This window comes from Accipiter gentilis, chromosome Z, assembly GCF_929443795.1.
Source record: "Accipiter gentilis chromosome Z, bAccGen1.1, whole genome shotgun sequence".
In the NCBI taxonomy this organism is placed as follows: domain Eukaryota; kingdom Metazoa; phylum Chordata; class Aves; order Accipitriformes; family Accipitridae; genus Astur; species Astur gentilis.
The window spans coordinates 24,764,088-24,788,667 of NC_064919.1; the positions used below are offsets into that span (position 1 = coordinate 24,764,088).

Sequence of the window (24,580 nt, forward strand, 5' to 3'; positions counted from 1 at the left end):
CTTGTGGGTTACCTGTGACTGTGATTTGCAGTGCATCAAGAACAGCAGTAAGAGGTATAGCACTTTTGAGGAAAAAGAATTTGCAACTGGAGGGAGAAGAGAAAAAAGTGAGACTAGAGTATACCTGAATGCACTGTCATGGTCTAAATGGGCTTAATTGTTAATAGTGTGTCTGAGTCTTCAGGTGTTGGAGCAGCAGAAGAGTAGGAGAGACATATATAAGTATCTATCTATCCTCTTAGAGCTGAATCCCTTTAGTTCATAGACAGGAGTCCAACACAATTGTGAATGAGAATATACTTCATGTTTAAAAAAAATAGAAGTGTAGCAAAAATGGTGAAAAGGCATTCCCATTAGAAGTGTGCTCACGTAAGGACCTATGCTGACAAGATTGTAGTTTCTTATCTATAGACTATATAGTTGCATTGACTATTCCTATACATCATCCTCTATTACCTGGTCTTGGACAAGAGGTATATTGTGTGTCAGGTTTCCTTACTTATAATGTATAGTTCTCCTACCCTACCCTTGTGGATTTCAGTTGTAAAACGACTCACACACACATACCCCCTGTAACAGCTCACCTCCCCATCCCCTGCTAAAGAACTCCCAAACCTCCCATCAGTGAGCTGGTTTACTACTGTGACTTTCAGGTATTTAGGCCATGAAATTAATTGCACATCCCTTGGAGGTACCTGTACCTCATCTGTACAGTGTGCTTCATACGCTGAGAAGCGCTAGCAGGGGCCTTCCAGATATGGATGCTGTAGTAGTCCCTACTGTAATTTGAAATAAATGTGGTACTCCTTTAGAGTTGAGGTTTTTGAAAGAGTCTGTGGAAGCTAAATACCTAAATCCCAGGGACATCAGCTTGTACTTGAAATTGTTAGACTCCTTGGAAAACTCCAATTTGCATTTCTGGAGGCAGATTCCATGATTATTTCTCTAAATCTGTGCAAGACTGTAATCCTGTTTCAAGTGAGCTTTCTTCACCCATATCTTTTCAGTTCAGAAAAATATCCTAAGTTTCCTTGTGACATTTAAGGGAGGTACGAATACAGTCCAATATTAGCCTCCATATAAAAACAAACAGGAAAGGTGTTGGTGATTGTGCTCTACTTTTCTCCATGTAGTAATTTATAGCTACTAATATATAAATAGCCAGGGTTCTAATTTGGTGGCCTGAAATATCTAAAGTTATGTGGCTAACTATACTTTTAATGTATGTGTCTAATAAAGTAAAAAAAAAACAGTAAATCAAGTCAGCTTCTCTCCTATTTTTAATTTAGTTCTTCAAAAAGCAGCCTATCCCAACACTTACCAGGAGAGATGTTTATGATAGTCTTCTGTATTCTTTCAGGCATTCCTCAGTCCTCCCAAATCTGTTTTTTTGTTTGTCCACATGAAGGATATTTTAACTTTTGAGCCATTAGATGGTTCAGAATGATACCGTTTCACATCTGAGGTGGCCATCCTTATACTGGTCCAAGTTTTTATCTTCTTCTAGAAGGGGTAGTGGTAGATGTAGCCAAGTGCTTGAATTTCAGTTTCAGTTTCAAAAATTTCTGTAGATTCCCTCAATACAGTGTTTCAGATGACAATCAAAGAGGTAAAGTAATACAGTATTCCTTTGCTTAGTGTTGCACAATCCTTTAACTGTATTTTTTTGAAGTCTCTGTCAAGCATTTTAACCTCGGAGCTTTGCTGACCGTGGTCTGCTCATTTAAAGAATAAACACAACAGTCTTGTTTTTCCATAGTCCCGTGTGTATGTGGCACATTAACTAGTTACTGGTCACTCATTGTGTGCCAGCCTGGTTTCAGTGTGCCTGGGTTGTCTAAAGCTGGGAATGTCCCAGTGGTGGCAGCAGCCACAGCAGCAACTTCAGTTCTGCTGAGTGCCAAGTCACTGTTTTTTAATGATTCTTCCAGGTGACTTAGGTGAACAAGAACTTTAACAATATTTCCACACAAGACGCATTGCCCTTAGCTAAAGGTAGAGCTATCAGACTGTGGGGCTGCTAAGCCAGCAATTTTTGGAAAAAAACTTAAGAAAACAGTCCCATCTGAAAAAAAAGTTGGTGAGATTTCATGTTTGTGTGAAAAAAATGCATGTTCTATTATCTAGAGTGCTGCAATTAATCAACACCCTTGTGATGAAAGGAAGTAGAGCTATTCCTGTATTATATGTGAGAAAACAGTAAAGGCTTGTCTACACAGGGCTGTTGTGGAGTTGTGCTGTTAGCCAGTGCACGTATTTAAATAGCCATAATTATACGGGTAGAATTCCCTGAGCGAGAGTCTCCTCTGAGTAGAAACGTGCCCTTTTCTGGTTTGAGGTGTACAGCTTTGAAAGTGATTTGAACTGAGCCAAAAAAGGAAAAACAACCCCAACTTTTTGGCTAAATACAAAATAAGACCAAATACACACTAAGTTATACTCAGCAACTATGGTGTTTTAAACATTTCCCTAATCCTGTATAGCTTTCCTGGCTAGACAAGCCTTGAGTAGGTTAGCAATGTGCTTCTGTCACTCTTCGGTCTGCTTGTTAATATTGTATTACTGTTTCCTTGTGTCCGCTGTCTTCTCCATGTGTCATTTCTACGTACATTGGAGATCTTTTGCTTGGCCTAGAGGGTTTCTTTTGCAGAAGAGTTCATGTGTACGGAAGTAGTGCAAAAGCAGGACTAAGGGCAGTATTTAGACCTGTATCGCCTTTATTACAGGGTGGATAAAATTTATTTGTATTAGTGTTAGATGTTAAATACAATCCTATTAACATTTAGCTGATATGAAAAATATCCATGTGGCAAGCTCTGCAACTCAAGTCCAACCTGTTAGATCAAACCTACTCCCAGGAAGCTAAAAAGTCCACTGCAGACTGAGCTAATTCTTGCTGATGATACAGAACTGCGAATAAAGTGGAAAAAGAGAAAACAGTAAATGCAGCAGGAATTGTGTCTTAATCTATTTTTCTGTATTCCTTTGGGTATGTTGCTCATATGGCTGGGTTAAGTCACTTCAAATGTTCTTGTCTGCAATCTGGTATTTTTGCCTTTGTTTTTTTTAAATGATGCAGGTTTTGGGGTTTTTTATGGTTTCTTGATGACCTTTGAAATTATGTCAACTGGAAAACTATACAAGTTAGAGATGGAAAGATCCATAAAATCATCTATTCCACATCTCTGCCAGTGTAAGAGTGCTTCCTTATGTGTATTTTGTTATCCAGTCTGGGTGTATGCTTCCCAAGTCATGGAGTCTTTAGCATTTCCCTTGAGAGGTCATTATACAACTCTTCTGAATGTTGTTGTCAGGGTCGCCCTTTTTTAAACTTTGTCTGAGTATTCTTTGTTTTACTTCAACATTCTTAGGTATACCTTTTTTTTTTTTAAACTCTCTTTCTGCATTTCTGTCTTTTCCACTGCACAAGAGAGTTGTGATTTTTTTAATTGTGATGATAGTGTGAGTGCACTAGCCCAATTTTCAAGGTAAGAACTTGAAAATTCAGCTGCAAAATAGATCCTCCTGGACAATCATTCATTCCCCATCTTTAAACTGATTTTGCTCATTAATTTCTTTTCTTCTTTCCACCCTTAATATAGTTAAATTACATGGTTGCTTAGATTGGTTCCTGTACCTAGTAACACCTTGTAATACTAAATTAGTGGTAAACCAAGTACTATTCAGCAGAGTAACCTTTGTCTCTCAAAATCATAATTATTTTCTTGCATTTCAGTGAGATTTCCCATTGTTTAAAAATGCTTGTGGACATATTTTTTCTTCATTTGCTTGTTGGTTAATATTAACTACCACATCATTAATGAATTGGTCAAGTCTCTCACTTGTAAGAGAATGAGCAAAGTGGCCTCTTCTCCTCCCAGTGAAGTGAGGAAAGTTGAAGTTATTTCTTTCACCTCTTAGTAAGAGTCCTGTTTCACAAGGCAAGTGCTCTTTTTTTTTCTGTATTTGTGTGTGGCTGTCTACATCTTTACATCTGGATGCTGTTGAAGAGGTCTTTAACAGTCTTGCATTTACAACGTAAGAAAATAAGAGAAGGCATTAGACCAGAAGTCTTTCTTATGAAGAGCACTTACAACTCTTGAATTGCACTCACTGTGATTTCACAGTTGGAAAGTTGTTCCAAGATATAAGCCAGAAACTATCTCATCTTTTGCTACATATTCTGTATATTTGAGTCCCATCCCGTGTCCCCCCCCCTTTTTAAAAAAATAACTTCTAGTGACTGTCTTATCCCAGGGGTAGTAATTGGTATGAACATTTATCTATGATCATTTTAAGATGAAGTATTTACCCCCTGAGGTGCTGGCAGGCTGAAAGAAGAGAGAACAGAAAGCTATGTGAGGGAGAAGTCTATTTGTTAACTTGGGGTTCAAAGAGCTGAGGGTTTTGGTGGTTGTGGGGGGTTTTTTTCTTTTTTAAAAATGGTGAAATAAAGTCTGTGTTAGCACACAGATTTGTGTGCTGTTTGTCAGCACTTGGCTTGTTACTACTTCATCATTACTTGTCTTGTGTTTCTGACCCATTGGTGAAGATTTCCAACCTAAAGCTGCAAAGAGTCATTGAATATTCCTGGTCCTTTCAAGAAATATCATTGGGTAGCCAGCAATGCAGACACAAGAGAAAAGATGCCAAAAACGTTTGTTGGAGAATTATGTAAGCAAGCGGTTCTCATTGGAAACATAGCATTTGTTGAATCTCAAAACTCTTTCATTTGTAGAATCTTCCCATTTCACCACACCAGTTACACCCCATAATCCCATCCTGACCCATATGGGACTTTAAGACTGAAGTCCAGCAGGGTTGGCTGGTAGGTTGCACTTTCATCAGCATTTATGTAATCTTCCAGTTATGTGAAAGTGCAAACCCTTTAATTTTTGAAACTCATTACTGGTTAGTGCTGGTTTGAAGAGTTGCTTGTTTAAAGGGTAGAACAATGGATGATAACTGATGCATTAACTTTGTGAATCAAACTACATTTTCTTCATTATGTTGTTGAGACCAGTGACTGAAAAGTATTTTTGACATGTTCACATTTTTTGAAGGAGAAAATTGTCTTAGCATGTCTTGAATTAACCGATATGATTGTAGTTAGTTTTCCCATTTTAGCATTCAAATACTTTGTGTTGTATTACAAAACATGATGTGTTGGAGAAGAGGATTGTTCCGTTTTGAGCATTTAACATGCCTAAAATTAGATTTAACTACACTGTGATGAGCATTTGTGCATGTCATTGATTTCATAGAATCATAGAATTATTTAGACTGGAAAAGACCCTTAAGATCATTGAGTCCAACTATGAACCTAACACTGCCAAGTCTAGCACTGAACCATGTCCCTAAGTGCCACATCTACACATCTTTTAAATACCTCCAGGGATGGTGGTTCAACCACTTCCCTGGACAGCCTGTTCCAGTGCTTGACAACCCTTGCAGTGAAGAAACTTTTCCTAATATCCAATCTAAACCTCCCCTGGCGCAACTTGAGCCTGTTTCCTCTCATCCTACCACTTGTTACCTTTTTAGTTTTGTATCATTGTTAAAATGCAAAATCCTGGATGGATAATCGAATATGATGTTATTTATAGATGGATTTATTTTTTTTCTTTTTTTTTTTTTTGAAATCTCATTGCTCAGGGTGTGCACACTCACATGTTGCCTTGACTCATGATAACCCCATGCAATGATTTGAGCAGAATTTTTATTTCTTGACTTCTTATATTAATCTAGCCAGAAATAGTTTAGCACTGATGATACTGGACAGGAAGAACAGGAAATGCTGAAATGAACTTTTATTCTCCTAGTTCATTTGATTTTGTGGCTGTTGCTGAAGGGTGTAATGCAGATACAGAATGCGGGGCAACTGCAATAAGACTTCCATTCCATTCAACTGTCTAAGAATTTTTCAGGTTTTTCTTTATCCCCCTTAAGACACAGGTGGTATATGCCACTTTATTTCCTGCTTGCATCTACATCTCTTCTTTAGCTTTCCTAAATCAGTATACTTCATGAGAAAGGAAAGGTCAGTGAGAGAAATGGTTTTCTCAAATTATATACTACTTATATGTGGCTGTGTTTGTATGTATATTATAGCTGTTACTTTGCCTCAATGACAGGTCTGGATCTAGATCATTTTATTCAGCCTCTGATCTCCTATGTTGAGATCATAGTCTGTAGTAAAATAACCCTAACGCAGTCATATATATAGACCTTAAAATCAGTTTATGTTCCTTTCCAGTAATCTAGGGACCTAAAGCCATTTCACTCTGACAAGGATTCTACCCTTTCTTTTTCTGGCTTTCTTGAGTAGAAGCTGGCCCTTTCTGTAAGATGAAAAATCATGCCAAAAATAATTTTTAATTGTTTTACAAATAGTACACAGTGGGAGCAGTAAATAAAACTTACTCTGGCAATCCATAAATGTTGGAGGATGTTTAATAAAATCTATTTATGCAAATACAACTATCTAAAAGTGTTTCTCATATTCAGTTCAGCTGTTCACAGTGATAATATGCTTTGTGTTTTGCAGAAGATAATGTTTCTATTGAACAGCTGCAGTCAGTGACAAATGCTGTTCTAGAATTAGGTGAAGATGGAGCATTGGCCACCACCGATAGTGGGTCAGATCTGTAGCATGGAGAGAAGCTGCGTGCAGAGGGAGCTTTTGGGGACTTGATTTACTGACATGGTTTCCCTGAGACCTGTGTAACTGTCTGTTGCGATCTGTACAGCTGTAGCAAATAACTGGACTAAGGATTCAACAGTGCCTCTGCATGGCAGCTGGACTACAAATAATTGGGAATATTGGATTCCTGGCCTGGTGTTCAGGCCATGTTCAGATTTGGGACTGCCGTGTTCTCAACCATGGTTTCCACGAGGGCTCATAGGCTGTTGTGAATCCAGCCCGAGGTGAGACTGGAAGTGGTTTCTGCTTATCCCATGCTTCCAAACAAGTCGGAAGACAAAGTAAATAACTGTCCTTTTCAACTCTTCTGTGCCACTCAGGGTTTTGAATACTTACTTGCTTGAACAATGAAGAGATGAGTGGTTATAGATACGGTCTAACTTCTAATGGTGTTGTAATATTGAGCCTGTAATAGCTGGTGGTTTGTCTCTGACTAAATTCTGCCAGGTTCTGTTTCACAGAGCAGAAGTTGTGTATCAGAATTATCCAAGCTGGGAGGGACCTCAGGATATCTGTAAACCAACTTATTGCTCACAGCAAAGTCAACACTGAATTCAGACCAGGCAACTCAAGGCTTTATTCAGTTAGGACTGGAAACCTTTTACGATTACCTCTAACAGCATCTCTTGGCAACCCCTTCTGCTGCTTGGCTGTCCTCACAGGGAAAAGGTTGTTCCATACATCCATCTGGAATGTCCTCTGTTTCAATTTATTTCCATTCTCTCTGGTCGTCCCACCATGCATCTCAGTAGAGAGCATGGCTATATCTTCTTGATAACATCTTCATAGGTATTGGCAGGCTCCATGGGGTTCCCCAAAGCTGCGTCATGCTGAGTCTGAACAAGCCAAGTTCTCAGAGCATTTCCTCAAGTGCTCCAGCCCCCTGACTATCTTGTTGGCCCTTGGCTGGGCTTGTTCAAGTTCATTAACGTTTTTCAGGTACTGTGAGGCCCAAAACCAAACCCCCACTTCTGGACGTGGTCTCAAGAGTGTAGAGTAGATGGGAGTACTCACCTAGCTTAATATCCTGTCTGCATTCACATTGGTTCAATCCAGGATGCTGTCTGTTAGTCTTCATTGCTGCCATCGTGTACTGCTGGCTCCTGTTTAGCTGGCTCTCCACCAGCACCCCCAGCCCGTTTTCAGCAGAGCTGTTGCCCAGGCAGGCAGTTCCCAGCATGCCCTGTTGCAGAGTTTAGTTCGTCTCGTCTGCCAGACATTGCCTTTGTCCTTGTTGAATTTAATGATATTGCTGCTGGCTCGTTCCTCCAGTGTGTTCATGTCCCTCTCAGTGGCAAGCCTGCCCTTGAGTGTATCATTGAAAGGGAGGCTGAGAGAGATCATTAATAATGATAACCAAAGTTTAATCAAAGAGGGAACAAAATATACCATAATCTTTGTATGATCCCTTCTCCATTAAAATATAGCCATTTTCAGGCACAATGCAACCATGCATCAAGCAGCCGTGAATGGTAAACTGGAGGGAAGTGGACATACCTCTGTTTTCTCTACTGAGAGAAAACACATGGTTACGTTGAGATCCGTAGATACTTATCCATTGTCTGTGCTTCTGTGTTAGCACTGAACATACTTTGCTGTTGGCTTCTGTTAGTTACCGTTTTTATTTTCAACCATCAGTTCATATATGTAGAGTATACTGCTATGTAGGAGAACTTGAGTGCAGGTTCCTACATTATTATTAATGGAATGGGCTGGAAGATAAGCCTGTTTTTTAACTCCCAGTGTGGTATGTATTTATGTGTCATCAAAGTTTTATTTAATGTCTGCTTTCCCTGTCTGAAATAGGAAGTTACAAAATGTAATGAGAAATTGAGAAAAGTAGAGAGAATGAAAAAATCTTGGATGGGCTCCATAAACCTTCCAGAGAAATGTCCCATATTGGTACTAAATAATAAGCTATACTGTCAGAAATACATAGCTTAGTTACCAGCTACTGTGAAGTGTATTTTGAGCACACTTGTCTGGAGTCAAAGATCTCATAAACTTTTATAGATAATGGGAAATATTTCTGGGAATACTTCTAGTAAAGATGAACCACTTGTGCCAATGGGAAACTAAGATTTAAAAAAAAAAAAAAGGAAAGAAAATAGAAAAGAAAAGGATTTAAGAAGAAGCTTTTTTTATGCATGTAGCCTGGGTGTTTATAAAGATACCTAGGAAACAAAGGTGTACTTAGAAGTAAATTAAAACCTTGTTATGGGTGGAGTATTGAAAGTATGGTTCAAGTATAGTTTAAAGTAATTCTGAAAAATAAGGAGTCTCGGGAAAATCAAAGTTAGTAATTGTCTTCAGTGAGTGCCTGAAGTATATTCAAGTTATTGACACATATTTAAGTGGGGGGAAAAGTGGTTAGGAGGCTTTTGTTGCTGCTGTTATTTCTTTTAGAAGGTTTTTTAAAATCTTTGATTATATGGATCTTTTTGCATAAAACCTCTTTTCTCCTCTAATATGGTCTGTATTCCTTCTGTAATTTCCCCATGCTGTATTTGCCCCCTTTTGTCATACCTTCTGTGAAATTCACAGGACTTGAATTCTCTTGCACAGGAAATGAGTTAGTGGTGCATGTAGGGATCAGTTCTGTGTAGGGTCCAGAGATGTGTTGTAGGATTTTCTTTATAACCTCCTGTAATGAATCTTTTTCTTTACTGGTTAAGTTTCAGTAAAACTTTTGATTTCATTATAAGTTCTCATTTTGACATCTTAGTGTAGCATTACTTGGTTGTTATGGCATGCTGCCTTGGTTAATTAGCTTTGAAATGGCTTGCTTACCACTTAATTTAGTTTGCTCACTAATAGAAATATGACTTTAGAAATGAGCAAGTTAATGTCCCAGTATTAAGCACTGCATAAGTGTAAATGTTGTGTAGTTGGCTATTGCTAATAAATAATAAAGAATGTTTTATTCAAATGGGAAGGGAATCTTCTGGTTTGGGGAATTTCCAGAGTAACAGAAAAACTGCTTTTACTTGAATTGCTCTTGTAACTTTCGTGGTCTTTGGTGACCACTCTAGATTGTTCCTGGTAGGGTGCCTATTTTCCAGATACTATTTTTACCTTTGATTGGAAGATGCAGTGTCCAGAAATTATTTTCAAAAAGCACTATGTGAAATACCTTTTGCAAAATAAACTGGCTTTGGTCAACTGGATTAAAGTATCATTTCAGGTTTCATTTGGTAAAGATTTTGCCAAAATATGTAAATAACGCCAGCTTTTCTGACACTTTATTTCCTGTGGTTTTTTTAGCAGATCACAGAGGTGATAGGGAACAAATAAATTTCAAAAGTCAACTCATGGCAGAGGTTACATACATAATCCAATTAAAATCCCTGTTTTTTAAACTACAGGAAAAAATACTGAAGCTGAACCTCACTGAAAAGAAAGTCTACCTGAGCGTCATTTGAAGTTGGGTGATTGGATGCTGTAGTTGCACTACACTATTGCAGTTCTAGCCATGTTAACTTCAGATCAGATTAGGGACTAATTTTGAAACTATGGTAGTCACCTGGAGTTTGCCAGAGTAATTGAGGAATTGGATGCAGTATTTGTTGATGTGAAGGAGAATACGGCAGAATGCCAAAGCTTGGCTATGGCTTTTCATGCCTGGATGCCTTTTTAAATTTTGTCTATTTTACAGGGCATCATAAGCTTTTTCTGTGTCATTGATGTGGCAGAAGAGGGGGGAGTGTTTTCTTGTTTTCTGAAGAATGAAAGATGCAGTAAATGACATGCAGTTCCTGGTGCTACCAGTGAAAATAAAATATCAACACAACTGTAGTTTATTAAGCCACTTAGAATGAATGAAGAGTTTGCCTCTTTAAATTTCAAATTTGAACAGGCTTTGCAAAACATATTGCCAATTAATGAGTTGTTCATCATAGAAGAGACCAGACGGTAGTGCAAATAGAGTTGACTTGTAGTGTAGTCAAGAAGTAGCTTGGACATCTTAAGATATGCTGACCAGGTTAAAAAATCTCAAAGCAAATTTAGATCAGAACATATACTAAAACCTTCTTGATTACTGATTAAACTCCACTTCTAAATCACAACATCTCAAGCCATTCCTTTCAGAGTTACTGACAAGTTGGCAAGGATAGACTGTACCTACGCTGTTTAAAGTTTCACAGCTGTCAAGAAAATTTGCCTGAATTGGAGCAGGATTTCCTTCTGGAAATTAGGCTAACAAGGAAGTAGCAAAAGTGGTTAAACGATGTTTTGTAACGGACTTGGCTGCACAGAAGGAATGTAACAGGTAAAAGGTCATATCCTGTAAACGAAGCTCTCATTTCTCACTTACCAGTAGTTAACAAATTGTGACCAGACACAGCATGCAATGTGGTTTAATGTGGAATTTTAAGATAAGATTTTAGTGGATTAATTGAATTCTGTAGTGCTTACACAAAAACATTTAGAAGTCTTGGACTAGAATATGGAAACATGAAGACTCTTCATCTCTTACAATTAGATAAATAGCACTGGTCTTGATTGTGCCACGTAGTTTGAGCATTAATATGGGCAGGTCAGACAGTTTTTTGCTTCTTACAGAAAATTAGGCTGGATTTAAGCAAATACTAGCGTGCCCACGAAGACACTGATGGAAGACACTACAAAAATCCAGGATATTTTCTGTGTTTCTAAGATAATTAAAATCTCTTCAACAGCAGTGCCACAGCATTGTCACAATCAAGTGAATTTGGTCTATGCACAGCTCTGGACCTGCTGTTTAACAGAATGCCTCCATAATGAGTGGAACTGCTGGTGAAAAAGTGTAGAATGATTCACCCATTTACTCCCCAAACCATCTCATTTAGGACCCACTGGAAAGATACAGGAGGTAAGTGTGGGGTGCTGGTCTCTGATGCTTTGTATGAGAGGAAGTCATGTTTTGCTCTCTTTCATTTCTGGGTGTACAAAATGTATTGGTTTTAATCACTATTACTTTAAGAAAAAAGGGAAAAAAAGGAAAATCTCAGTGTATTGCTTCAGAGAACAGCATTTTGTTTGTTTTGACAAGGTAAATCCAGTGATTTTTCCCTTCACTTGTTTTTCCCTTGAAAATAAAGGAATTTCAGAGACCTGCTCATATATGGATAGAAAAATTCTTTTGAAAGTTGGGTTAGAAGTTAAATTAGTCAATTTAGAATTAAGTTATATTGAAGTTCCTTCAGAATTGAATTTTAAAGAGCAAATACTATACTGATGGGCACTTTCATATCATGAATATGTCAGATGGATGCATCTAATACAAATTTACGCAGAGTAGACAATAAACCTTTTGATTTTGTAACTCCTTGTTGCTCTTAATCTGTTTATTTACTCCTAGCTACTGGAGCAAAGCCAGATTTCTTCTCTCATGACATAGATATATACTGGAACCCTGTGGCATTTAGCTCTAGAAGTTTGTGCCACTGTACACAAATGGCATAGGCAACTGGAAAAAGTCAACCTCTTTAATCATCAGTTCCCCACAGTCTCTCAGAGCACAGCCAGGTTGAAAGCTTAAAATCTTCTCTGGGAAGGACACCCAGCTAAGCCATTATCTCCCAGGAAGGAAGAGATAACCGGCTGCCCTGACCTTTGCGAGTGCTAGCAGTTGCTAGGCTGATGCCTTTTCTGGGTTGCGGACTTCAGGAGGCTGCTGGCAAGACTAGTTTTTTGTGAACTGAAGTCTATTTGCCTATAAAAATAGTGGGTAAAATACAAGGGGTAGTAAAACAAACATCAGCTGTCTATAAGGGAAGCATGATTTATGAAGGAAAAAATATGCTTTTGGATTAAAGACAGGTTTTACATTTTTCTGAGAATCATTCTGTTGTCGCTTAATATTTCTGTAGTTTTTATACATCTTGTTTCTGTTACAATTGTTTTTTCCCCTTTTTGGCTCTTGGGAGAAGATTGATTCAGAAATTATTTAAAATTGAGTAGGATTCTGCAGACCAGAACCAAAGCAAGCTATGCAGGCCATACTCTTGAGGGCGTGATCTTGAGTACACTCACTAGAACAATATTGCTGATCAGTATCACAAAGAGAAAGTAAAGTACAGATACAGTTCTAAACGAGACCCTCAGAAGAGTCTTTCTAAGATAAACATCTAAGAAAAGAGAAATATCTCAAGCAGTATGAGTGTGTGCACTCTGCTGGGTCTCTTTATGCTCTCTCCATCTCAGTGAAACTTAAAATAATGTCATGCTCTATTGCAAAAAGAGAAATGGAGTCCCTCCCCTTTCAAACAGAGAATAAAAATAAAAGTTGATATCTGATGCTGCTTGCTTTCTCCTGCCCCCTTCATTGCCATTCACAGTGTGCCCGGAAGGCTGCTGATCATCCCCCAGTCAAAGAGGCAGTGCAGGAGTTAGTGATTCACACTATAAATCACTACTATCACGAGCACCTAAGCTACTTACTGTCAGAGGTCAGTTGCTCACATCTTTCAAAACTTGAACTTGTCAGTCTCCAGACTTGCCTCTGCATCAATTACATTCCCATTACCTTTTGTAGTTCTCACTGTGATAGTAACAGCTGACGACTAGTTACTATTTTTTAAATTTGCAACGTAGAGGTGAGAAGGCAGCTTTGAAAAGGAGCTGATGTCACATTGGAGCTCACAATACTGGTTTCTGAGTGTTAATTTTTGTGCAGGAATAACATCTTCAAGTTGCATTTTATGGGTAGAGCTTGAGTGTAAGATCAAAGTCCCTAAGATAGTAGGGTGTTTTCTGAACCTGCCGTTCTGTTAGAATTGTAATTTAGGCATTACTTTAGTTTATTACCCAGTGTAAAGGAAGTACTCATGGCAACCCTTTGAGCTCTGCCCTCCAGCCCGTTCTTCACCCAGCACAGCAGGTACCTGCTTATCCCACACATGGACAGCTTGTCCAGAAGGATGCTGTGAGGGACAGCATCAAAAGCCATACTAAAATCCAGAAAAACTACATCCACCGCTTGCCCTTCATCCACTGGGTGGGTGACCTTATTGTAGAAAGATATCAGATTAGTTATACAGGACTTCCCCTTTGTGAACCCATGTTGACTGTGCCTGATGATTGCATTGTTCTTTAAATGCCGTTCAGTAGTATCCAGTGTGATCTTCTCCATAATTTTTTCCAGGTACTGGGGTTAGACTACCAGGTCTGCAGTTTCCTGTGTCATCCCTCATGCCCTTCTTATAAACAGGACTAACACTGGCTACCTTCCAGTCAGCAGGGGCCTCCCCAGACTCCCGAGACCTTGGTAGATGATAGAGGGGGATCCTGCTGTAACATCTGCTAGCTCCTTCAGTACCCTGGGATGAATCCCACTGGGCTCCATGGACTTTCAGCTGATACAGCTGGTCCCTTCCAATTTCAGTGTCCATGAATGGAAAGTCATTGTTCCTGCAGTCATGGTCCTTCTACTCTGGGGATCAGTCAGCCCCAGGTATCCATATTATAAAAGACTGAGGCAAAAAAAGCATTGAATGCCTCCTCTTTTTCTTCATCCCTGTTAGTCAGATGACCATCTTCAAAAAGTATGAGTCCAGTGTTTTCTTAGATGTCTTCTTGCTATTAATGTACTTTAAAAAGCCTTTCTTCTTGTCTGACACAGCACTGTCCAGGTGCAGCTCTAATTGAGCTTTGGCCTTTCATGTTTTCTCCCTGCATATATGAACCATGGCTCTGTAATCTTCCTGCAAAGCCTGATCTTGCTTCCTGGGATTGTACAATTCCTTTTTCCTCTTGAGCTCCACAAGGAGTTCCCTGTTCAGCCAAGCTGGTCTTCTCTCCCCCTTGCTTGACTTATGAGACAGTGGAACTGCCTGCTCCTGTGCTTCTAAAAGGTGGTTCTTGAAAACTGGCCAGCACTTGTGGACTCCTAGGCCTTCAAAAGCAGATTCCCAGGGCAGTCTGCTACGTGGCTCCCTAAATAGCTTAAAGTTTGGTCTCTTGAAGTCCAGGGTAGCAATTCTGCTGTCCTTTTTTCTCATTATACTGAAAATTTTAAACTCAACCATTCCATGATCGCTGTGCCCAAGGCAGCCATGTATCATCACATCCCCCATGACTCCTCCTCTATTCACAAATAGCAAGTCTAGGAGGGTATCTTTCCTAGTTTGCTCACTGAGTACTTCTGACAAGAAGTTATCTCCCACAAACTTAAAGAATTTCCAAGACCTGCTCATCACAGCAGTATGCTATTCCCAGCTGATGTCTGGGAAGTTGAAATCTCCCCTAAGAACAAGGGCTATCAATACAGAAATTTTTCCTAATTGTCTATAGAATAACTCATCAGTGCTCACAGCCTGGCTGGGCGATGGGTAGTAGACACCCACTACAACGTCATCTTTGTTTTCCATCCCCCTAATCCTTACCCAGAGGCTCTTGACCACATCACCACTAACTGTAAGGGTTGTACAATCAAACCTCTCCCTTACATACAGTGCAACACTTCCACCTCGCCTGCCCTGCCAATCCCTCCTGAACAGCCTATAGCCCTCCATCCCAGCACTCCAGTCGTGGGGCTCATTCCACCAAGTCTCACTAATGCCAATGATATCATAGTCGTGGGAACCAACCAACGCTTCCAGTTCATCCTGTTTATTTCTCATACTGCCTGCATTGGTGTACAAGAATTTTAGATATGCTCCTCAGCCTTCTGTGCTCCCAAGAGCAGCGTAAATGTTCCCGCTAGTATTGCCACCCTCTGGCAATGCCATGCCAATCCTCGGCTAACCTTTGGCAATCCTGTTGGTATCCCTTTCCCCCATTGATTCTAGTTTAAAGCCCTCTCAATCAGTCCCACCAGCTTATGTCCAAAGACACTTTTTGCGCATCTGCACAGGTGGATCCTGTCAGGCCCCAGCATACCTTGTGCTCAAAGACTCTTCGGTGCAGAGGCATCAGTCCTGGAGCCAGGTATTGGTATCTAGGGCTTGCCTTTTACTCCCAAAGTCTTTCCCTATTATTGGGAGGGTTGAGGAAACACTGGTTGTGATCCTGAATTTTTTTTACCAGTCTAGTTTTTTTACCAGTCTCTTTTGATTGACCTTAGACTTTTTGTTGTGATATCATTAGTACCCACAGTATTCTCCAGTTTCAGCTGGAACCTTTTTTTATCTTAAAGATAGACTACTTTGACTAAAGACTACGTCAAACAGAACACTTATCAGATACCCTTCAAATACATGCACAATTGCAGAGACACTTATCTGTGGAGTGTGATGACAGTGGTGCCATTGTGTTTATAGCTTAGTCTTCTACTTTTTCTCTTTCTTTGGTTCCATGCATATGTAGAAAACATTTGCATAAAGAAACCGTAGTGAGAATTTATCAAAAGCAGTAATTAATTGTGCACTCAACTAGTACCAAGGTTGAGGTTTAATAATTCAGGAGTGTTGCATTGGATTACTGCGATGTTTTGGGCACTTAATCCTGCTGTAATACAAGAATTGCTGGCTGTGTATGATTGTGTGTTACCTGTTGTATATATATGTGTGTTTGCATGCTTACTCACTCATGTTAACAACTGTGAAAGCTGAAGAAATGCCTGCTTTAGATATTGCTGTCCAAACTGCCGATTTAACAAACAGACTTTCTTCTTAAACTGCAAAGAGAACAGATGCTCTCACAGATGAAAAATTAAGTAATTTAAAAAGTTTGTCAGATGTGCTGCCAAGTCTTACGATTTTCTTAGGTTTATTTTAAAAGGAGCTGGGGAGCTGGGACAATAAGCTGGTTTTGTGAACAAAAAAACCCCAAGCAACATCTAAGCAGAAATCTGATGGTTAATACTTGCTACTGCGAAAGGTCTTTTTTTTTTTTTCCAAAATGTTTCCTGTGGAAAATCAGTGATAGTATGTCTTCTCTACTTCCACTTGGATAATATCATTCTCCTCCTGCCACTTTAAACTTTGGATGTACCTGAACAAAATTAAGGAGTAGTACTGTGTTGCGTATTTCAGTTTACTGGTGATTTGCATGCTAGCTTGTTTTTGGAATGGTTAGGTATTTTGTATTCAAAATGGACATTATTTGGAATTGCTTATGTGAAAGGCTAAGGTGGGCCGGGTTGAAGGGAGGCCTTGCTACAAGTTTGAAAGGTTTTAAACATACCTGACGCAATGATTGAGGATTGTTCAGCATTCAAAAGAATCCTTTTGCGCTTCTTTTCATACCTTCTTGTGATGTTTTTTCTTCAGATGATTTCCCTGGTAGTTGCAAAATGCATATACATGGGTAGATTTCACAAAGCTTGCACATTTGCTGATTTGTTCCTCTTCATCTAGTTGTTTTATACATGCATATGGTAGTGTGCATAAAGCTTGTCACTGAAAATCACCTTAATAATAATATTAGGAGCTTAAAAAAACAACAAAAAAACCTCTCTCCTAAATTTAGCCAAATTCACATAGCTACTATTTCCACAGAATGTTTCAGAGATGGAATATGGGTAGAAATTTTATCATTTAGTGTTTTATTGATTGATATTGCAAATTGTTCTTGTATTGCTCATTATGTTTTGTGATCTGCATGTGAATAATCCTTTCCTTTTGGATGACTGAAATGCAGACATCCCAGTCACTGAAAAACTGTACATCTCACTGTTGATGAGAGGTTGGTATTGTAGGCTCCTGGGGACTGTTGTGTCACCCAGCAGAACAGTTTGCCTTGCTTTACTCCCAGCTCACATTTACATGTCCCTAGGAAGAACAGTAGCTAGAAGAAAGCTGTGTGAATTGTTCTTGTGTCAGTCCAATTTCAGATGCTGGGAGGTGGTCAGGAAATGTAGGTATATGCACTGAAAACCTCTTCTGAGCTTTGTTCAATTTACTGGGCATGTCCAGAGGGTCTGTGTTAGGCATGAGTACACACTAGTGCTTTGGCAGTGTATGGCTTCATCATGGCTTTGTGGGAGTCAAGATTGTTCTCTGCTGTGGCAGGGTTGCTCTGATGGGTATTGCCCTCTGTTTAAGTATTCATGGGGAGTGCCATGCTCCTGAATACTCTGGGAAACGTCGAAGTGATTTATTTGGCTTTGGTAAGGGAAAGATCATGAAGCCTGGTTACACTTGAATTCTATGCGGATATGTGCTCAAATGTATCATCATTTGTCTGCTGACATCTCGGTGCACAGGTGTGACTGGTACCCCCTGCTCCTGACCCCTGGTAATGTGGTTAGCATAACTAATGCCATTTTTTAAGGCAAGCCGCCATTCTCGGTGACCGAGGGGGGGTCACATATTCATTCCTTTCCCCTCGATATCAGGCCCTGAAGGTCCTGTGAAGCAAGCAGACAAACTAAACAAATTCCTTTTCCCCGTCCGTACCAGCCTCAAGGTTCCTAGGCGCCAGGGCAACCACTCCTTCTTTACTGGCCTTGAAGGTCCCAGGCACCCAGCCAACCCCGTGGTCATGATGACCCTATCACAGAACAGGGAAGCGTAACGCCACCCAGAACACTGACCATAAAATCAAGCAGTAACAAGCCCTAAGTGGGGAACCTGGGCCGGAGCTGCTGCTGGAGAGTGAGACAGGGACCCTCCGGCGGCCAGGGATGCCTCGATCGTCATCTGCTTCCTCCGAGGACTGAGTGAGTGACTCGTATTCTTTTATATGATTTTTGAGTCTAGATTGTGATTGTTACATTGATATGGCCAATCATGTATTAAGATCTGACCCAATCTGCGGAGGGTCCAGGTGATTAGAAATTACAAGTTAAGTTGTATTATAAATTCTGTATTATTTAGGTGACTAAAAGTTATAAGCTGTATTATAAATTCTGTATTACGCTACATGTAGATTATAGTGTACTGATTCTACTTGTAGAAGTCCTGTACCATTCTAACCACAAGTTCTGTGCTATACTAATCATAATATTGTTACAATTTAGTGCCATCATCATTCTGCCAAGGATCCCTAAAAGAACCGGTCTGTCCCCTCAGTGTCGGATGGCAACAGATGATAGTATTTCATACACAAAATGCTTTTAATTGTTAGCTATATTAAGGCTGGTAAATTATGCCTGTGGTCTTGAGTTATCACATGAGACCATCAGCAAAAATCTCTGTGCTAGTTTTGTTTTTCCCTTGAGCTTTACAGATTGTCGTTATGGACAAGTATTTCCTTCTTTTGAAAGAGACTTCATTCTGTTTCTGCTTGAAAACCTTCATTGCCGACAGAGGGTTCTGCCAGCATGTCTGGCTCAATCCTCCACATTTTGAATGTTTCTGAATAAAAGTTGGTAGCATATTGTCTTCTTTGAGTCATTTTGAAGACATTGTCCTTTGCTTTATTTGGGAAGGATGTGCAGAGAGAAATGGATAACTAGATAAATGGAAACAAAGGCATTCACACTTCTGGTATCTCATGCTGCTGGCCACTGATTGAAGGATCCTTCTGTTCTCACTTGAGTGCTGTTGTTTAGTGTTAGTGGATCACTGCTGCTGTCACAGGGTGGAAACTCTTTTAATGACATAGCGTTCATGCAATGTTTAAAATTCTACTGATGCACTGCTACACACATGAAGAAAAATTGACTTTAATTTTTTTGGTAGAGATAAATTGTCTAGGTCTTGTATGTTTAATAGTGTAGAGATCTAGCTTTCAGTAAATGCTCTTTGGGCTGAATTTTGACTGGGGTCTAAACTGTATGGATTCACAGTGCTGTTACATAGCTTACCTGTCCATGCTAATCAAGTCTCACATTTCAGCCCTAATCCTTTCTTATAGGAGTAGTTCTAACAATACTGATCTCATCAGGGCGTGATATAAACAGAGAACAACCAAATGTTGCTGATAGCAGGAGCAGTAGTCCTGGCGGCCTTGTTCGTTAACTGGGAGTGAAGGGCATTGTACTCCTATTCACTAGCCTTCATACCTCTGCTTATGCTGCTGAGCTGCTCTAGAGAGAGCCCCGCGCAGAATTTGTCCTTTACCTCTTTAGATTAGGTTCTCCTTTGCAACCCTGGCTTCTTTGGCAGTGGAAATAAGCGGTACCATTCTTGGCATACCAGTGAACACTTTGCTTCTGTAGGCACAAAGCTCCCTCTCCTGTAATGTTCACTGGATGGTTTAATCTGATACCATCACCGAAGTGGTAGTTGAGACTGCAGCTATATGGAAATACCTCTGCTGCTCATGTGTCCTCTCTTTGCTCCCACAGTGTTTTCTGCATTGTCTCAAATGCAGGTTGTTTAAAATAAGCTGTCCTTTCTTCCTAGACACACTGCATTCTTGGCTGATTTGATGTATGAAACCTGTATGATGATGTGATCCCAGCTTCAAGGATTTTAAACTTGTCAGAAATCCTAATCTTGTCCTCCATGTTTTGCAGTCTCTGCTAACTGCTCTGTATTGCATTCTCCTGAAGGAAAATCCTCCTTTTAAAACTACTTTTTTTGCCATTCCCTTAGTGTTTACTACTAAACTTATGTGCTGTTTGGCTACCTAAATCCCCCAAATACCTTGGTAAAACCTCAGTGTATATGCTTAAAGTGCTCCTTGCTGATTGATCACTGATCTCATCACCTGCTTCTTCTGCTGTACTGTGTTGGACTTGCACTTCCAGTCCTCAGCTTCAATTTCCCAAATAACCTCTCTCCATCTGTTTTCCTCTCCTTTTCCTATTATGCTTCGTGCTCTTCCAGATTCTTTTCCTTTTCAGCCACTATCTCCCTGGTGTTTGTTGGTGTTAGTGAAAACAAGCAGCAATGAATTTGAGGGGAAGTGAAGTAAATAAATTGTTCTTGCGCACTCAGGCAGCAGCAAAACAAGCTGGCGTACAAGCCGAACGATTTGGCATGGGTGAGGAGGTGGAGTGCTCTGGGCAGAAAGCAGGAGCAGGGCTAGCACTTTCCTGTCCTGAGAGGAGAGTTCTGTTTCACTAGTGGCTGCTCTGCTTCTGAAGGCTTATGCTCTTCTGCCTGCAAGGCACTGGGTCCTATCTGGGCTGAATCAATCAGCTGCACACACTGTGAGGGTCTGGAAACAACCTTGTGGGAGTGGGACCAAACAGCTCCATGTTGAAATGGAAAATCTTTAAAGGAAAACAAGCTTTGGGGAGTTGTAAAATTTAAATTGATAAATGAGAAGATAATTTCTTAAGCCATATGTAAGCGAGAAGCCCGTATGACATCAGACCAGGAGTCCACCTACCCCGTGGTCTGGCTTCAGATGGTGGTTGAGAATAGATGCTTGTTCAAAAGTAAGGCAGTGAGGTACTGCCGTGTCCCGCCAACTGTGTTCAGCATGGGACTTTCTGTTTTAGGGGTAGGCCGTTCTGCTTAATGGTTTTTGAAGGATTTTTTGTGTATTAATGGAATTGTTAGTTCTTTGCATCCATGTAAACTGAAAATATCAACAACATGTCAGAGCAGTGGTCCCAAAGCCCGGTGGCACATTGTGTGAAGGTACCTTTTTGTTTGTATTGAACCTGGCATCTGGTCGTTTCCGGTGTCACAACTTTATTTTTGTATTATGAGACAGTGAAGAGTCAGTCCTTGATTTTCTTTTTCCTTAAGAGTCAGGATTTCCTTAACAGTAAGCTCTTTTATAGTCTAATTACTTTTCTTGTTGCAGCTGTAGATTGTCCTTGCCACCCATCTTTGTTTTATTTTTAGCTCACTAACATCTTTGCAGACCTGAGTTAGTTATCATGTAATAGCCTCACCCTCAGATTAGCACACTGGGTTTTGTGTTTGTTCAATCATTTTTACCAGAAACATTTTTGAAACAGATTTTCTTAACATTTCCTCCTTATTTTATTTTACAGTTAGAGGTATTTTTTCTTGTCTTAGCATGTGATTCATCCGCATTAATTTTTCATTCTTATACTAGGCCTGGCTGGGATGGAGTTAATTTTCTTCATAGCAGCTCATATGGTGCTGGTTTAGATTTCTAACCAAAGCAGTGCAGATAGCACAGTAATGTTTTAACTGTTGCTGAACAGCGCTTGCACAGAGTCAAGGGGTTTTCTGTTTTTCACTCTGCCCGCCCCCAGTGAATTGATTGGGGGGGGTGCACAAGAAGTTGGGAGGCGACACAACCAGGCAAGTGACCTGAACTAACCGAAGAGAGATTCCATGCCATATACCATCATGCTCATCAGTAAGAAGAAAGAGAAGGGGATTTGAGGGGGTTAGCCATCTCTTGCTTGGGAACTGGCTGGGCGTTGGTCTACCTGTGGGAGATGGTGAGCAAATGCCTTTGCATCACTTAGTTTAGTTCTGTTTTCTTTCTCTCTTCTTCCACTTCTTCACTTATTGAACAATTCTTATCTTGACCCAGAAGTTTTCTTGCTTTTACTCTTCCTTTCTCTTACCGTGTCCCATGAGCAAGCACCTGTGTGGTGCTTAGCTGCCTACCAGAGTTAAACCACAACAACCCGATAGACGTTTTCCTGTTTAATAAAATGTGTTTCGTTCCACCTTTTGGGGGAACAGAGCATGTCTGTGTTCTGACTCTACAGATAGAGGCATAAAAAGGGGTTATGGGTTGGACTTGCAAGTGCTTCACTGTCACTTTCATTAAAACAGAATAAAAAGAACACACCTTTTCACTCTAAAGATTTTTAAAAGGTGGAAAATTATTTGCTGCATCTGCAGTATCTGCAGTCTGTATATGGTGATGGCCAAAAGCCTCTAACCAGAACCAGTTATTAACATTGGAGTTTTTAATGTTAATTCCCCCCTTTTTTGTAAGCTATGATATTACTCAGATACAGCTTTGCAATATTGCACGTCTGTAGTTCACTGGAGACCATACTGCATTACCTCAGCATTCTTCCTGACAGCTTTGGCACACACTGAAACACAGGAGGTTCCTGCCGAACATCAGGAAACACTTTTTCCCTGTGAGGGTGTGTATTAGGTCTGCGTGGCAAGGTTTTGGTAGCAGGGGGGGTTACAGGGGTGGGTTCTGTGAGAAGCTGCCAGAAGCTCCCCCTATGTCCGACAGAGCCAATACCGGCCAGCTCCAAGATGAACCCGCCGCTGGCCAAGGCTGAGCCCGTCAGTGACAGTGGTAGCACCTCTGGGATAAGAGATTTAAGAAGGGAAAAAAGTTGCAGCGGGTACAGAAACAGCAGCCAGAGAGAGGAACGAGAACCTGTGAGAGAAAGAACCGTGCAGACCCCCAGGTCGGTGAAGAAGGAGGGGGAGGAGGTGCTCCTGGTGCCGGAGCAGAGATTCCCCTGCAGCCCATGGGGAAGACCCTGGTGAGGCAGGCTGTCCCCCTGCAGCCCATGGAACTCCACGGTGGAGCAGATCTCCACCTGCAGCCTGGGGAGGACCCCACACCGGAGCAGGTGGGTGCCTGAAGAAGGCTGTGACCCCGTGGGAAGCCCACGCTGGAGCAGGCTCCTGGCAGGACCTGTGGCCCCCTGGAGAGAGGAGCCCGCTCTGGAGCAAGTTTTTTGGCAGGACTTGTGACCCCATGGGGGACCCATGCTGGAGCAGTCTGTGCCTGAAGGACTGCAGCCCATGGGAGGGACCCATGCTGGAGCAGTTTGTGAAGAACTGCAGCCCATGGGAAGGACCCATGCTGGAGAGGTTCGTGGATGACTGTCTCCTGTGGAAGGGAACCCACACGGGAGCAGGGGACAAGTGAGGAGTCCTCCCCCTGAGGAGGAAGGAGCGGCAAAGACAACGTGTGATGAACTGACCCCAACCCCCATTCCCGTCCCCCTGTGCCGCTGGGAGGAGGAGGCAGAGAAAACCAGGAGTGGAGTTGAGCTGGGAAGAGGGAGGAAGGTGTTTTTTAGATTTATTTTTATTTCTCATTATCCTACTCTGATTGGCAGTAAATTAATTTTCCCCAAGTCATGTCTGTTTTGCCTGTGACAGTAATTGTTGAGTGATCTCTCCCTGTCCTTATCTCAACCCACGAGCCCTTTGTTACATTTTTCCCCCCCTGTTGAGCTGAGGAGAGGTTACCACGATGGGTTTTTAGATGAAGGCTAGTGATAGAGGGGGACATGACTCTCTAAATACTTGCTTATTAAAATATTCTGAAGTAAGGTTAATATGACTACTAATTGGAGGAAATGTGTTCAGGAGCCAGGGTGTGTCTAAGTGTTTAGTGCATGTGCAGACAAATCTGTTTTACGTGGATGGAAGTACTGAAATAATTCTGGGAAAGTTTTGAGAGAACATAAGAAAATTGGTGGGGAGATCTCTCTGTAACAGTAATTGTACTCACGTAACAGTGTAATAGGGAATAATTTTGTGACACCACTGAGAAATTGACTTTAAAATGGGGCTATCTGTAATAAGGAAATATTTTTGCAATAATAGTTTTGGGTGACACATTAATGGTTTTGATCTAGGATTAAATTTAGCCTAAAATCCGTTACCTCTGTGACGCTTACACAACAGAAGTATAACTGATCTGAAACAGGTACAGAAGCTATGAGGATTGCACTTTTCAGTAACCGTAGGAGTGTAAGCATCACATCTGATACTGAAAAATGCAAGTGTAAAATTTACTTCATTACTATTTTATCTCACACCTGAGCAGACCAATTGATCTGTTCTTAATATATATGCATATAGTGGATATATATCTGCACACAGAGTATGCAAACCTCTTGGGGGAAAGTCAAAAGCATTTTTAAAAGAAATTATTCTGAGCTCTCAGTCATGCTTTTGGGCTGAGATTGTCCAGCTGCTGTTAACTGCCTTTCTGAGGTTGCTGTTGTCCGTAAGCGGTCTGGCTCAGCTGGACGTCAGTTGGGCTTCTCAGCCACATCGTTTGCATTGTTACACAGTGATGCAGCCAGAAGCCGCGAATGGTTCATACTTGGTGGTGATGGCTGTGAGCTGCAATGGCTCAGGAAGAAGTATGTATTCTGGAGGTAATCGGAGAGGTCGGCTAGAGGGAAGAACT

At 40.7% G+C, this 24,580-nt stretch overlaps 2 protein-coding genes across 4 annotated transcripts in view; one reads left to right on the top strand and one right to left on the bottom strand.

Moving 5' to 3' along the window:
* Positions 1 to 24,580, top strand: part of MCC (MCC regulator of WNT signaling pathway) — a 220,625-nt gene that overhangs the window by 86,669 nt on the left and 109,376 nt on the right. The gene's annotated exons all lie outside the window — the stretch shown is intronic.
* Positions 18,773 to 24,580, bottom strand: part of APC (APC regulator of WNT signaling pathway) — a 317,483-nt gene continuing 311,675 nt past the window's right edge. The window contains exon 17 of the transcript XR_007505045.1: positions 18,773 to 18,788. The gene's annotated coding sequence lies outside the window, so the exon portion shown is untranslated. The remainder of the gene's footprint in view (positions 18,789 to 24,580) is intronic.